Genomic DNA, 16,502 nt, shown 5'->3' with positions numbered 1-16,502 from the left:
GAGTTCCGGTTCTGGTTCTGCTCTGTACCGGTTCATAAAATTTGAACTGCTACTGGTATCTCTTCTCCTCTAGGAATGCTTTCCAAGCTATCTATAGATCATTGCATAATATACTACTCGCATACAAAATAATCTCCATACATAGATTTTGCATCATACAATTTTTCTATATTCTCCTATATCCACACATTTTTTATATCTTTTTCATTACAAAAATAACCTAGCAAACTGACCTATATACCTATTACAAATGATATGCCTTATGTCGGCTTACAATACATTTACAAAAATGTCGGCCTTGATATTAATAATTATAAAATGATTTAAGTAAATCCTCCTTGATGTCGGCTTCCAAATAATTATTGATCTTGGTGCCAGTGCCAGTGTAGCCCTGAATAATCAAAGTCGATATCTACTGGTATATGCCTCCTAGTGCCAGTTTATGACTTCCATCATATCTTGTTGCCATCAATGACAACAAAATGAATCCAATCAGTGTCAATTGCCAACATGCAAAAGCAAAACACCTACACTAAACATATTTACAAACCCTAACCTAGCATTCCACAAGATTACAACCGGTGCCATCAGCAGATGCTCAGGTTAGAGCCATTTCTTACTTAAACCCTAGCTTACAAGGGTTTTGCACCTAGTCACAGGGAATAGATTGAATCTCTGCAACTAGACACAATCAAACTTTCTAATCTACCTTGTTGGAAAGTAGATTCACCAAACTCTCATGTCCTACAAGTAGATTCTTCTAACAAGTCCGTACTAGACCGTACAACACAACAAAAACAAAGAAAACAATCAAAAATGGTGTCAAACAAGATTTTCCTTACAATCAAAACTTTCTTTGCATTCCAAGATCCTCCAACCCGTACAATGATGTTGTTTGTGGCTTTAAACAACATGATTCAGTTGGTTAGAACCAACTTCTTCACCGCCAATCAACGAAAATGCAACTTTTTGCAAAATTACAAATGTTGCTTAGCAACTTTACATCTTTTTCATCCTGAGAATGCAACTTTGCACTCAAGTGTACTAAAAGGCTCCAAAGGCCCTCTATGCACTCTAGGAGACCTAAAAACAATACATTGCACCCTATTACATAATGACCCTATTCTAGAGTAGTGCACCTGTGAACAATATCAACATTACAACTTTCTAGGATATCAACATCCTGAACACAACAAAAGCTTGGACAACTCAATCATGAATTCATTAAGTCCCAAATGGTTGGTCCACTTATTACAACATGAAAGACAACATAGAAGACTTAAAACAAACCAAAATTCTGAATGCTGTGGTAGGTGCCCTACACCATACTCCCCTGGGACAAAGAACTCAAGTCTCTTGAGTTAAGAGGTCTATAATTTCCACACCATGTTGAAGTATATCTAATTCTGACATCCACATAGCATCTGATTCAGGTAACCCTACCCACTTTACAAGATAATGTTTGTATACCCCTTTCCTTGTCTTCTTTACTACCTTGGTGTCCAAGATACTTTCCAACTTGACTAGTTGGCTTGGTGGCAAATCTCTCACCCAATCTTTAGTGCCCTATGATGAGGTGTCCAACTGATGTGTTTGTGATTCCCCCTTGTATGGATAGAGATCACATACATTAAAGATAGGAGAAATACCCAAGGTGGGAGGGAGTTCAACTTCATATGCATTCTGACCATATTTATGCACCACCTTGAGAGGCCCAATCTTCTTCATCAATAGCTTAGTAGGCTGCCCTTTTGGAAATCTCTCTTTCCTTAGGTATGCTACGACCAAATATCCAATCTTAAATTGCACATTCCTCCTTGTTTTATCAACATTCATCTTATACTGCTCAGAATTTTGTTGTAAGTTCTTCCTTACCTTATCATGCACTTCTTTGATACCTTCTGCAAAATTCTCACCTTGTGCACTCTTAGGTTTCATATAACTAAGATCTCTGAGCTCTAGTATGCCCCTAGGATGAAAACTATACACTACTTCAAAGGGACTTTTACCTGTACTTCAGTTAACTGAGTCATTGTATGCATATTCTGCCTGGCTGAGTACCCAATCCCAAGTCTGCCCATGCTATTTTGTGAGGCATCTTAATAGATTACCTAAGGATTTGTTTACTAACTCTGTCTGACCATCTGATTGAGGGTGGTAGGTAGATGAAAAATATAATCATGTGCCTAACTTTCTCCAAAGTGTCCTCCAAAAGTGGCTTAAGAAATTTACATCCCTATCATTGACTATGTTGATTGGAAGGCCATGAATTCTAAATATCTCCTTAAAGAAGAGTCCTGCAATATAGGTGGCATCATTGGTGCTCTTGCAAGGTATAAAATGTGTCATTTTTTTGAACCTATCAACCACTACATACATACTGTCAAACCCTCTTGGAGTTCTTGGTAAGCCTAACACAAAATCCATGCTTAAACATTCCCAACGCCTCCGAGGTATGACCAAAGGTTGGTACAAACCTGCATTACTTGATGAACATTTTACTCTTTGGCAGATAGCACATCGTTCTACAAACCTTCTCACTTTTGATTGCAACTTGGGCCAATGCTAAACCCTACTAACCTGCTCCATAGTTTTATCTATGCCAAAATGACCTCCTAGACCTCCTTGATGCTTTTCTTGAATAATGTTTTGTCTCATAGAACATTGGGGATTGCAAAGAAGGTGTCCTTTGAACAACAAACCTTCTTGTATCATATACTCTAAATTAGAAACATGTGAGGTGTTAGAAAAATAAGAACTAACAGTATATATCTCTGCAAAGTCCTCTATTAATTAAATAAATCTTTATTTATTTAATTAATTCATTTTATCCTCTTCTAGCCTTATTTCTCATTTAAATAAATACTTTTATTTATTTAAATTGTCCTTTCCTAAATTAAATAAATATTTTATTTATTTAATTGATCCCACTTCCTCTATTAATTAAATAAATCTTTATTTATTTAATTAGTTCATTAGCCTTTTCTACCCAAGACACATGTCATTCATCTCTTAATTCCTACACTACCTACCCTCTTATTATTTTCTTATTTCTTCCACCTACCCTCTAATCCTAGCCGACCATTTATCTTTTACACCTCTCAATCTTATCCCTTCATTTCTTATAGTGTCTTCTATATAAGGAGATGCTTCCTTCATTATCAACCTTATTCAACTACTAGCACTCCCAAGCATTATAGCATTCTACCATTCAAACTTTCATATGCGATATAGCTATCAACCAAGTTTCCGTTCTTTGTTGAGCTCTTATGCACACATAAAATCTAAGAGAAAATATATCAAGCAAGATCAATGGAGATAGGAAGAATGGAGATTCAAACCCTATTGGACATGTGATGGTATAATCTTTATGATTTGTTGATTTACATTGTCTTAGGTAATATTCATATGTTATGGTGGATCTTTGTTGTTGTTAGGCTAGGGTTTTGTGGTTGATTCTATTTTAATCTTTCAATATTGTTGTTTCCACTTTTACCATAAACATTTTGGCATGCCTCGTGGGAGACTTGTCCCTTTTGCATTTAACATCTTGGTTGTAGATTTTGTGTTTTTGAAGTTGTAGATCTGACATTTCCGACAACATTTTGAAATTTTTGCATCTGTGCATATCAGAGCCACGTTTTTGCTTTTCTATCGCGTCTGTGACCCCTGGAATCGCGTCTGTGTCTTTGACATTATTTTACTTTTTTGCAGATTGCAGGGTCGCGTCTGTGTTCCCGAATCGCGTATGTGCATCTTTTAATCGTATTTGTGTTCTAGATCCGCGTATGTGTTGCCGAAACATGTCTATGAGGGTTTAAGGTGCGTATGTGTCCTATAACCGCGTCTGCGTAAGATTCAGTCACGTCTGTGTTTTTTATTTTGCAATTTTGGTTTTGTTCCAGTTTTTAGGGCTTTATTTCATCATTTTGATTTCAGATCTGATTTATTTAGGCTAACATCTTGTGATCTAGATAACAAATTGGTGCAGCTTGTCCTTAAAGAAACATGTCTTGTCGAAGGCCCCCTTTTTCACAAAGTCTTTTGGATCTAAAATTTACCTAATTTGTGTCCTTGCTAGAGGGGTATTATTGCAAAACTACTAACAAATATTTGTTGCAGAAATTTTGGCAGGGGTTTTTTTATCTTTATTGTGTGCCTTGTTTTCATAGATTACTAAACACTTCAATTGGTGCACTAAAATTGAACCAGTGTCTTTTGTGTCTTGAGAAATAGGCTCTTTTTGTTTAATCTCTAGAGGGCCTGTCTCCCTGTGTGGTCATTAGGACTACTAGTGAGGAGAGAACGACCCAAGTGGTAACGAGGAAAACCCACCTCTTCCGAACCACTATAAATAACTATATCCATGGTGAAAGCCATGGGTAACGTGTGTTGATTAGTTCATACCGACACTATTTCTCCCCATAAACCCGTTTGATCAAATTTATATGAACAGTTGTAGGGCGTAACCCCTACTAGTTGGGATCCTTTTGTATTTACAAAGTTGAAAATGTTGCATGTATGGCCACATGAGTAGATGCCCTTACTAGCACCTTTTTGTTTTAGAAAGAGAAAATCCTTCTAGTTGTTGGGGTAGGAGGTCGGACCTCTGAAGCGGCCCACACACATACGGATCTTAGTAGAGATACAAAGTTCGCCACGGGGAGTTTTTGTGGGGACTGATGCTTGGTTGCCCCGGAGAAGTGAGTATCGAGGGTGGAGCCAGTGGGGTCAAGCATCTAAGTATCCACTCTGAATAGCATATCCTCTGGGGAAACCCCAAGTGGGAACAACAACTATTGTCTTGGCCAACCATAAGAATTATGATTGTCTTCTTTTAAACATTCAAACATTCAAGATCAAACATCAAAACATTGTGTCTTTTGTGTCTTTGAGTGTATGCAAAACATTTTTACATCAAACAACACACTTTCTTTTGAGTCATTTTGAGTCTAAACACTTGCAAACATTGAGTTCTCGTCAACATTGTGTCCTCTTGTCACGAAAAACAGTCAAAAATTCAGATTTGGTCACAACAACGACTTTACACATTGGAAAAAATTGCACTCAGTTTCATGAAATGCATCTGTGCAATGTTCAAAAATGTCTGTGTCATTTAACTGCATCTATGTAGGACAGAAACGCATTTGTGTTATCACAATAAAAACTGCATTCACGAATCTCAAAAATGTGTATGTGTAGTGTTCAAAAATGTCAATGTCCTTTAATCACATCTGTGAAGTATACAGGCATGTCTATGTTCATAATTGAAAAACACTTATAGTCCAGCAAACAAGAGCAGTCAGTTTCAGACTCATTGAGCTTCCTAGGTTATTTCTCTGGGTTTTCATCTAGCATTCAACCTATTTTTGGGTCTCACAAAGTCCATCATTACTTTACACCTTACATTATATTCACATTTGTCTAAACTTTAGTCAAAAGGTCACTTGCTTGTCCTCATCTTGCTTTATCAACACAATACATACAATAACATTTTGCTAAGTGGTCCCTCATCAAGGTCTATCACCTTTGGGTCTCATTTGGTCTTACTTAGAGTCAAGGTCAACTTACCTCTTCAAGAGAAACTATCATATCTTTGGAAGCCACACCTATTGTACTACATACATACTTGGTTTTACACTTTGGACATTACAAGTACACTTCAGATTCATTTACATTCCATCCAACTCTTGGTGTTCCATACTCTTTTCATTTTCATCTAGTCTCACACATCTTGATCAAGACCTATTTCATGGTTAAAACTCATTTCCAAAAATCTAGGAGAGAAGCTAAAGAGGCTCAAGAGTCTGCAAACATGAGTGGTTATGAGTATGCCAACGATATCTTTTTCAATTATGATCATACCACATTACCTGACATGGACACTTATAGAAACATTCACAATGTTGAGAACATGGATAACACAAACAACAATGATAAACATAATGACAATATGGACAACATTTCAGTACATTTAGCATAAGTGAAAGACTCTATTATGGATCCCCATTTTAATAGATTGGTTGAGGAAATCATGAGAAGAGATAGACAATATTTCCTACAAGTGATGGCACAAAGTGGAGCTAAGATACCTCATGATTTTGACATGTCTCAAATAGTGGAAAATCGACCTATGCAAGAAACTCAACTCAACATGGATCAAAGGAGACCTAATAGTGGAGGTACTAGAGGACCATGTTTCATTCCCGAGTCTCCATCATTTTTATTTCAAAAACTTGAGGTCCCAAATACACATGTTCAAGCTTATGATACTCATGAAAGAGCATCTCATGAACAACTCCATCTACGCAGACCATTTTGGAAGTCTTATATAGATAAATACACTCAATCTCATACCAATGCTAAGGACCAACCTTCAAAACAATTGGATATCCAGAGGCATGCTCAAAATTTGGACACAAGGAAACCCCATGTCAAATTTGGGGGCAACACACAAGAACAAACTCATGACATGCCTATATAATATGATATACATGGACAAAGCAGATATTCCATTCCTGATTATGACTCTATACCAGGTGGTTCCTATACGCAGTATCATTATAGACCTCCTCCATATGAACATGTTTATGATCAATACCATCCATATATGCAGTATCCTCCTCCTCTACCCAGTGGCTCAGGCATGGGATATGGTCCAAGAAGTCGGTCTCCACCTAAGAACAATTTGGAACAACAAAAGAAGGATTTACAAAAGAAAATGGAGGACATAAATACACCAAATCTAGCTTACACAATGAGAGATATATGTCCATATCCATTTGACAAAAGAATTCCAATGCTTCCTTTTCCTACACATTTCATAACACCTGAGTTTTATAGGTACAGAGGCAAGGGAGACCCTAAGGCACATATAAGATAGTTTTTCACAACTTGCATTGAGTTAGCATCAGAAGAAACGTACTTGATGAGATTGTTCCCACAAAGCTTAGGTGATCAAGCTATGGAATGGTTCTCCCAACTTCCACCTAGAATTAAGTCATGGGGTGACTTAGCAGAGGATTTTATCCAGCATTTCTCATACAACATAGAGATAGATTTATTAGTCACCACCTTGTGCAACACCAAGCAAAAGGATGGGGAGTCATTTTCATCATTCTTACAAAGATGGAGGAATTTAGCCAGCAGATGCTCTTGTGAAATTCCACAAACATAAATGGTAGATATTTTCACACAGAATGTCCACAGAGAAATTGGTTATGACTTGAGAAAAGCTTGTTTGTCCACTTTCAAGGACGTCATTGAAAAAGGCTGAGCGATAGAGAAGGTCTTAATTGAACAAGGAGTCATTAAGATATTCAAAGAAAACAAAGAGGACTTTAAAGGAAAAGGCAAGCCAAGATTTTGGAACAAATACAACAACACAGTAAATGATGATATTTTTGCTAACACAGTGAGACCCAAAATCATTCTTTCTGGATCAGGTTCTATTAATAACCAAGTGAATACTCAAACAACTTCAAAACCATGAAGAAAATATACCCCATTGGGAGAACCACTTGAATCATCTTTCAAGAAGCTAGTGGAAAACAAGATAATAACAATTCTAGACAATCCTCCATATGAACCAAAGGTCAAACCAAATTGGTGGAATGATGATGAGTATTGTGAGTATCACAAGAGAAAGGGACATAAAATAGGAAACTGTCATCGCTTGAAGAACATCATACAAGATCTTATTGATAGAGGTGACATTGAGATTGAAGGACATTAATCCAATCAAGAACATGAGATGTTTAAGGAACCATTCCCTAAACATGACAAGGGAAAAGCCAAAGCCACAGATGAACAAACCAACTATACCAGAGCATCCTATAACTATGATTCAACTGTTAATCACATTTTGATGGATAATTATGTCTCTACCATTATCATAAATGACAAAACACCTAAAAATTCTACCCAAAGACCTAAAGTTGTCCTAAAAAGCATTGGACCTTCATCTGAATCTACCTCTAAATGTAATTTCACAACTTGACGAGGTAAGATCACTTTGCAAGGCGCTCCAGCTAAAACCATCACTTCCTCGGCAACCAAACCTAAGTATGATCTGGTAGAATAGTTAGGGAGGATGCCCGTGCTTATCTCCATTCTTGAGCTTTTATGCATATCCCCACACATAAATCCATTCTTGACAAAACTTTGAGAGACACTTTCATCCCCACTGATCTGAACGTGGACCAGTTTCAAGCCATGGTGGGATACCTTTCCTTTCCACATTCTCTTACATTCACTGAAGCTGGCGATGCCTCCATAAGCCAACCACATAATTCACCTTTACACATTGAAGCCCTCCTACACATACATTGAATAAAACAAGTCCTGATAGATGGAGGAGTTGGTCTTAATATATGTACTTTGAACACAATAATACAATTGGGATATTTAGATAAAGTTGTGAATGCTACAAACAAAATTACCATCAAGGTATATGATAGTGAAGAGCGTTCATCCAAAGGCACAATCACCTTACCTCTGAGAGTTGGGCTAGTTACAAAGCATGTGGTTTGTCAAGTCCTAGACCTAGATCTCACATACAACATATTGATAGGATGCCCTTGGATTCATGAGATGAGAGCAGTCCCATCTACATACCATGAATGCATTAAGTTTCATCATAATGGAGTTGAAGTAACAGTTAATGGTGATCCTAATCCATTTATATACTGCAATAACTTGAGGCCAAAAGCCAAGACAATAATTCCAATTAATAGAGAAGCTATCCCATCTTTTGCATATATTGACCCTGAATCATTAAAACCTTCAACATCAAAGCAAGGTGATTTTAAAGGGAAATATCAGGACAAGGGCATGGGTGAATACAATTTAAACCAAACCATGTGCTTGCGGAAAGTTATGAGTTCACCAAAAGAATATGGACAACCATATCCTTCTAAACGGGTATATATCATTACACTAAAATGGGATCCTACTATATTCCAAAAGTGGGGTGAAATGGAAGAAGAAGACTTATACAAAATGCTTTACAAAGACCCTGAAGATGGTACATAAGATCACATCAAGATACCATGTGAAAAATATGGCAAAGGATTCAAGATCCTACAAAAGTTTGGGTACGATGCTAAAAGTCCTCTTGGCTTAAGAAAAGAAGGTATCACTCAACCTTTGCAACTAGAATTGACATTTAAAAATCAGTGCTCAAAAGCACTTGGTTTCATCTCTTCTAGGGTAAACACTCATAAATTAGAACAACCATTGCAAATCAGGAATTCCAATGATCAACAAGAGAACCACTATTCCACCGACTCTAATAATGGGAATGGGGTTTGGACAAATCCTCCAGTGACTATGAACTCACCGAGACATTTTGAGAACCAGGTGAACCCACAGAAGAAGAGGAATTTCATAGAAAATTTAGAGTTGGTCAAGAAACAAACCCTCAGGATCCCACATAGTCTTTGTTTTTAGGTTCTAGGTCAAAATCACAAAGAATGAGGACGCCCGTTTTGGAATGCACTTTTAGTGATGACAATTTTGACTTGTTCACAATCGAGACAAATGAGGAGAGTGCCAATGATGACCTTGACAACTACCTTGACATACCTGAATATAATTGTATTTGCACCCTAACACTCATTGACTTCAAAAACATTGAAGGCCTTCCCCTTGTTCACCACCAACTTATTGACTAGGGCCATGAAGGACCTATACAATTCAACACATTCCAAAATGATGAAGCCTTTATCGACTATTTAGGCATACAAGATGATTTCCACTTGGGGACCATAAGGAGGGATACACTATAGAACTCAATAGCATGGCATATTTTGGTGAAGGTGTTGGGCCTTCCAGTCGCAAAAATGTAAAAATAAACACAAAGCATGGGTTTTACGATGAAAACCACATTGTGGCATTGTTTGACCCCAAAAAAGTAAAAAGAAAGGATGTATCTGAGGGTGAAAACCTCTCTGAGGTGCCTGAAGATGGAAGGCTCGACATTCTCCTGGCTTCATATGAAGAAAAATCATCCATGTTAGTAGAAGAGACCATCAAAACAAACATTAGTACAAAAGAGATTCCACATAACATATTCCTGGCACAATCTCTGACAGGGAGAGAAAGACCAAATTTTGTAAGTTTCTTCACAAAGCGACAAAACAATTTTGCATGGTCATATGTTGATATGCCTAGACTAGATCCGGATTTAGTAATGCATTATTTAATAGTTAAACTGGGGGCAAAGCCAATGAAATAGAAATTAAGAAAGATGAATCCACAAGTGGCATTATTAGTCAAGGTAGAGCTTGAAAAATTATTGGATGTCGAATTCATATGCCCAATTGATTATCTTGAATGGATCTCCAACTTGGTACCAGTCAGTAAGCTGGATCACAGCATTAGGAAATGTACATATTTCAGAGACATCAACAAAGCTTGTCCTAAGGATGACTTTCCATCGCCAAACATTGACTTGGTTGTAGATCTCATAGCAAGTCATGCAATGTTCTTTGATGGACGTATTCTCTGGCTACAATCAAATAAAAATCGCATCTAAGGATCAACACAAAACAACATTTACTTGTCCCTGGGAAACTTTCTGCTGGAATGTCATGCCCTTCGGGCTAAAGAATGCAAGTGCTACATACCAATGAGACATGACTACTATCTTTCATGATCTTATGCACTTAACTGTAGAAGATTATGTTGATGACCTTTTGGGAAAATCAATAGACAAAGATACACATTTGGACATCCTTTCAGTCATTTTTGATCAGTTGGAAAAATACAAGGTGAGACTAAATCTCAAGAAATGTGTCTTTGGAGTAACTTCCGGGAAGCTCCTTGGATACATTGTTTCAAAAAGAGGAATTGAAGCCAATCCTACAAAAGTCAAAGCGATCTTAGAAATGCCACCACCAAGAAATATCAGTCAACTTTGATCTTTACAAGGAAGACTCCAATCCATACAAAGATTCATAGCACAACTTGCAGATAAATGTCATCCTTTTCAGTACTTGCTACACAAAAACATCAAATTCAAATGGGATGATAATTGTCAACAGGATTTTCAGATACTCAAAGATTATCTTCTGAATCCACCAATCTTGATGCCACCAGTCCCAAAACAACCCCTGTTACTCTACATATTAGCTACATCAATAGCACTAGGGGCACTCTTAGTGCAACAGGATGTTGAGGGCAAAGAAAAGGTAGTATATTACATCAGTCATACTTTGGTTGGTTATGAGCTAAAATACACACCAATTGAGCGTGTGTGCCTCATTATGGTTTTTGCGTCGCAGAAATTATGACATTACATGCTAACTCATAAAACTAAGTTGGTCGCAAGGATTGATCCATTGAAGTATCTTCTTAATAAGGTGACGCTTACTAATAGACTAGCCAAATGGGTGATGATTTTGAGAGAATTAGACATTGAATATGTGGATAGAAAAGCAATAAAGGGACAAGCTATCATAGATCAGTTAGCAGATGCACCCATGATAGATGATACTCCTCTAACTTCAGAGTTTCTAGATGAATCCATCCTGACGGTATCACACACAAATCCTTGGCAACTATACTTTGACGACTCATAAATGCACCATGGTGCAAGAGCTGGCATCCTCTTTATCACACCTCAAGGGGATTCCATTCCCAAATCATACCATTTGTCATCTCCTTGCACTAATAACATAGTAGAATACAAGGCATTAACAACAATATTACGGATTGCAGTTCAGTGGAAGATCCAGGAACTTCATGTTTTTGGGGACTCTCAACTTGTAATTCGTCAAGCAACTAATGACTACCAAACAAAGGATGAAAAATTAATGCCTTACAAGAAAATGGTAGATGACTTTAAGAAACATTTCATAAAGATAATTTTTGAGCAGATACCAAGAGAGTAGAATCGATCCGCAGATGCAATGGCTACTATATCTTCATTGATCGATCTACCGCAGAATGAAACCCGCTATGAGTTCTTGGTGGATAACCTTTTGGTTCCCTTGTATGAGATCACTCCTACTGAGATGATATGTGTCATTGGTCCCGATTCCCAGTTATACAGTTCCATTTTCACATACCTTCATAGCAACACCCTTCCTCCTGACTTATCCAACAACCAACGCCGCTCTTTCATTCGCCAATCTTCCCAATACATCATTTTAGCTGATATCCTATGTCGTCAAGGTCTAGATGGCACTCTACTTAGATGTTTAGAAAGGAATGAAGCTCAGATTGCATTACACAAAGTTCATGAAGGAATATGTGGCCCACATTCTAGTGGTCCTACCTTAGCCAAGAAACTCATCAGGATTGGATATTACTGGTCCAATATGGAAAAAGATTCATAGCAGTTTGTCAATAAATGTAAGCAATGTCAAATTCATGGAGACCTTATTCATGCATTGGCACAAGAACTTCAACCGATTGCGACTCCTTGGCCCTTTTGTCAATGGGCACTTGATCTCATAGGCAAGATTCACCCTCCTTCTTCCAATGGACACAAATTCATTATCACTGCCACAAAGTATTTCACAAAATGGATTGAAGTCGTGCCTCTTACACAAGTCACTAGAAAATAGATTGCTACATTCATTCTTAACTATATCATTTGCCGGTACGGTATTCCTCTTTCCATCATCACCGACAACGGACGTCCCTTCAAAAACCAGGATGTTCATGAAATTTTTGATCACTTTCATATTACCCATCATTTCTCCACTCCCTATTACCCCCAAGGTAACAGTCAAGCTGAGACATCTAATAAAACTATTCTTAAAAATCCTCAAAAAAACAGTCAATGACGCTGGCTGAAATTGGCATATCCAACTTAATCCAACTTTTTAGTCTTATCACACAAGTGTTCACACACCTACATGAGCCACACCTTATTCACCTATCTATGGAGTTGAAGCTATCTTGCCTATTGAGGTCAAGTTACCATCTTTACGAGTCTCTTTGCACAACATTATCAGTGATGAAGACTACAGGGTCTCTCGCTTACAAGAACTAGAACTATTGGATGAATGAAGACAAACTGATTTTAATCATCTCAAGGCTTATCAACAATGAATTAGTCACAGTTACAATCACAAGGTAAAGCCTCGCACATTTGAGGTAGGTGACTTAGTTATTAAAGAAAATCCTAAAAATCAGAAAGACAGAGAGAAGAAGGGCAAGTTCGAAGCAAATTGGCTTGGTCCTTACATCATTACAGCAGTCTATGGATCTGGTGCATATCAGCTCTCAACCCCAGAGGGAGAACCTTTGGAGGATCCTATCAACAACATGCACCTTCGCAGGTTTTACACATAGCTCTTCAGAGTATCCTAAATCAAAAATTAAAAAAAATAAAAAAATACAAAAAAAACATAAAAATAAAAAAATCATTACTTGGTGAAAACCTGGAAAACGGGCGCCTTGTGACACAAAAAAATTAAAAAAATAAAAAAAAGTAAAGAGAAATAAATTCGTCCAATGGTGAAAACCACTTTGGTGACACCTTGGGCAAGTACCATGGTGAAAATCGGGTCACCGGCACCATGTGTAGAGACATTACTCCTCCCTCCTTCAAGATTCCATCTCATCCCGTCACTTTGCACACACTCACAGCCTATCCATCCATAATAAACTTACCCATTCCCATCATGGCTTGTTATTGATCTTCCTAAGATTGGTTAGCCATTAATAAGAATCACCTCCCTTTTCACCCCTTTCCATCCATAATAAATCAACTCCTATCTATGGCTAAGGAAAATCATGTCTAGTGATGGGTGTGGAACTAAGAGCATCACATGTTCCGAGGAGTACAGTTTCTTCCAAATTTTCTTTAGTCTATCCATGCACAAACCACAATAAAGAAACATTTGCATCATAGCTTCACAATAAAGTTCCATTTTCTCCACAATAAAGTATCATTTTCATGGATTTGGTCAGTTTTAGATGAGACACAACAACAACAATGGGCTTCAACAAATCAAATCTTTCAACAGACTCAAACAACATTATGGTTCGGTGCTATCTATCCTTTTGTGAAAGTAAATATTGTGACCACATATAAATAGATTTATATAAGTGACAAGAGACACTAAACTTGAGGACTACAGTGGATGTTGGTGTCAAGTCTTGGTTTTATTTTGATTTTATCTTTTGGTGACATGTCTTTTAGCTTTTCTGGGATGTCTCTGACTAGAGATTCTATCTCCAAGATGTCTTTGACTAGAAAGGAAAGGATGGGGTATCGTCACCTATTTTTATTTGTTGTCTGTGGATTGTCTCTTAGTAATGCTATGACTTGTCCAAGGATATGAGGACATTGTGAGTCTAGTGTGAACTGGGGCATTCCTTGTTTGCAACTGTCTGATCTCCATGCAAATGGGTACAATGACTTTTTGGGTCAAACATATACCTCGATTGTCATAACCTATTTTCCATAACAAAGCTTAGTGATGATAATAGCACAAGAAGCTCTTTCACTTCCATATCTTCTATCTTTCATCCCCCTTTTTTGATTGACCTCCATCATCCTTCTTGAGTCCGTGTAGCCTGCTATCACATGACTGAGTATAATGACACACCAAAAATGTTTGCATTTCATGTAGTTTTCACTTGCATTACCACATATTAACATTTCATACACTCATATAGATATCTAAATTACATCACATCCTGCACACAACACATGTTAGCATATTTTTATATTTTCATCATGTAGATAGTTATTTGCATTATCATGTTCATCTACATTTCATACATTTACATTTGCATTTGCATAACATATGAAAAACATAAAAGAACAAAAATATATTGCATTTCATCATGTACATATTTACATCGATATCATAAGCGTCACATAGAAACATACATCATAAGACATATAGAAGGATCGCATAGGTACACATGCATATAGCTTCCACAAAGATGAATCATCTCATATATATATATATATATAACAAATCATTACTGTCATGATACAATGATGTCAAAATACATATGGCTACACAATCACCTAAAGGTGTCTACATCATCATAAAAAATGGTACAAAACTGATACATAGGGAGCCCTCTAAGGCTATGATGAACTCCCTCCCTCGGAGCCAGCTGGCCTCGACAGAGTCTGAGCCCTAGAAGGACCTGCCCCATGATCATCTCTGCTGCCCCCTCTATCTGGTGATGGTGGAGGACCCATGACCCCACCACTAGACGCATGTCTCTTGTCTCTCCCTCCAGTGGTCATCATCATCTGCGATGGTCTCTTGAAGCTCCTAGCCCGCTGATCTGGTGACACCACTCCATAGTATAGGTCTCTCTAGTAGGCTATCTCCTCCCCTACCCACAAAACATAGGTGTATGCGGCCCCTATGTCCTCTGATTCCTACCTCCCTGCCCTTAGTGTTGTCTCAACCTCTATATAGCATTGAATAGCCTGATCCCTCTCCCGCTCAGTGTCCCTCAGCTATCTCTTGAGCTTGGCCGTATCCCTCTCTAGATCCTGGATCTCATATGTCTATCCTTGGAAAATCTCCCTCAAGGATGGTATCTCATCCTCTTCCTCCCCTCTCCCCTCACCCTGTCCCTATGGTTACTCCTGTCCCTGTCCCCGTCCCTATACCTATCTAGGAACTTGTGTTGCTAGCACCTGTAATGGTAATCCACCTCTACCCCTCACTACATGCACCTGTCTCTCCTCTCCTCCATCTCTCCTTTGATCCACTCTCCTCTCTCCCATTGCCACTCACCTCCATCGTCAGCCTCTGCCTTCACCATCTCCACTATCATCTCCACCATCCCCACCATCACCCTCTATCGGCTCCCCTAGATGTGTCAGCCATGTAAATGGATGCTCTACCCAATATGCACTGTACTCTGCATCCATCCCCCCATCCTCCACATTTGCCCATATATCCCAAGGCATGGGAACCATCTCCAGCATTTGTGTCACAGCCTGATCATACGATAATAATTTCCCTAAATGCACTTGATCCCTCACAGTCTGTGCATACATCCCCGACCCCTATGGCATCTGTTGTATCCTGTTGAATCACCTGCATACCTTGTCTATCAACTAACTCTCAATAATATATGGTGTCCAACTGATCAGATACCTACTCTTGAATACATACAGTAGCTCCACTGCGTCATCCTCCCACTCCTCACAGTCTAAGTACAACCTCCATACCACACTATCTATCTCATCAATGACCATGCACCAATACTCTAGCCTCCCAATCTGTGGCTGAGAAGTAGTCATGCCATATAGATGCACATAGTTGTGCCCATGTCCTCTGCCTCTAAAGTGTATCAGACATGTAATCGATAGATGCTCATATGCCCATACTTGCAACAATGTCACTCTACATCCCAATCCTATTGATCCATGATATAGAAACTGATGCAACTCATAGTACAAGTGTTCCAGCAGACACAACCCCCATGCAAATCTGGTGTGCTCAATCACCAATGTCTCCAGTGTCCTCCCTTATCCCATAGCCAACCCTCGTGTCACCCTATCC

Source organism: Cryptomeria japonica, chromosome 7 (genome assembly GCF_030272615.1).
Source record: "Cryptomeria japonica chromosome 7, Sugi_1.0, whole genome shotgun sequence".
Classification (NCBI taxonomy): domain Eukaryota; kingdom Viridiplantae; phylum Streptophyta; class Pinopsida; order Cupressales; family Cupressaceae; genus Cryptomeria; species Cryptomeria japonica.
This window is presented reverse-complemented; position numbering follows the sequence as displayed.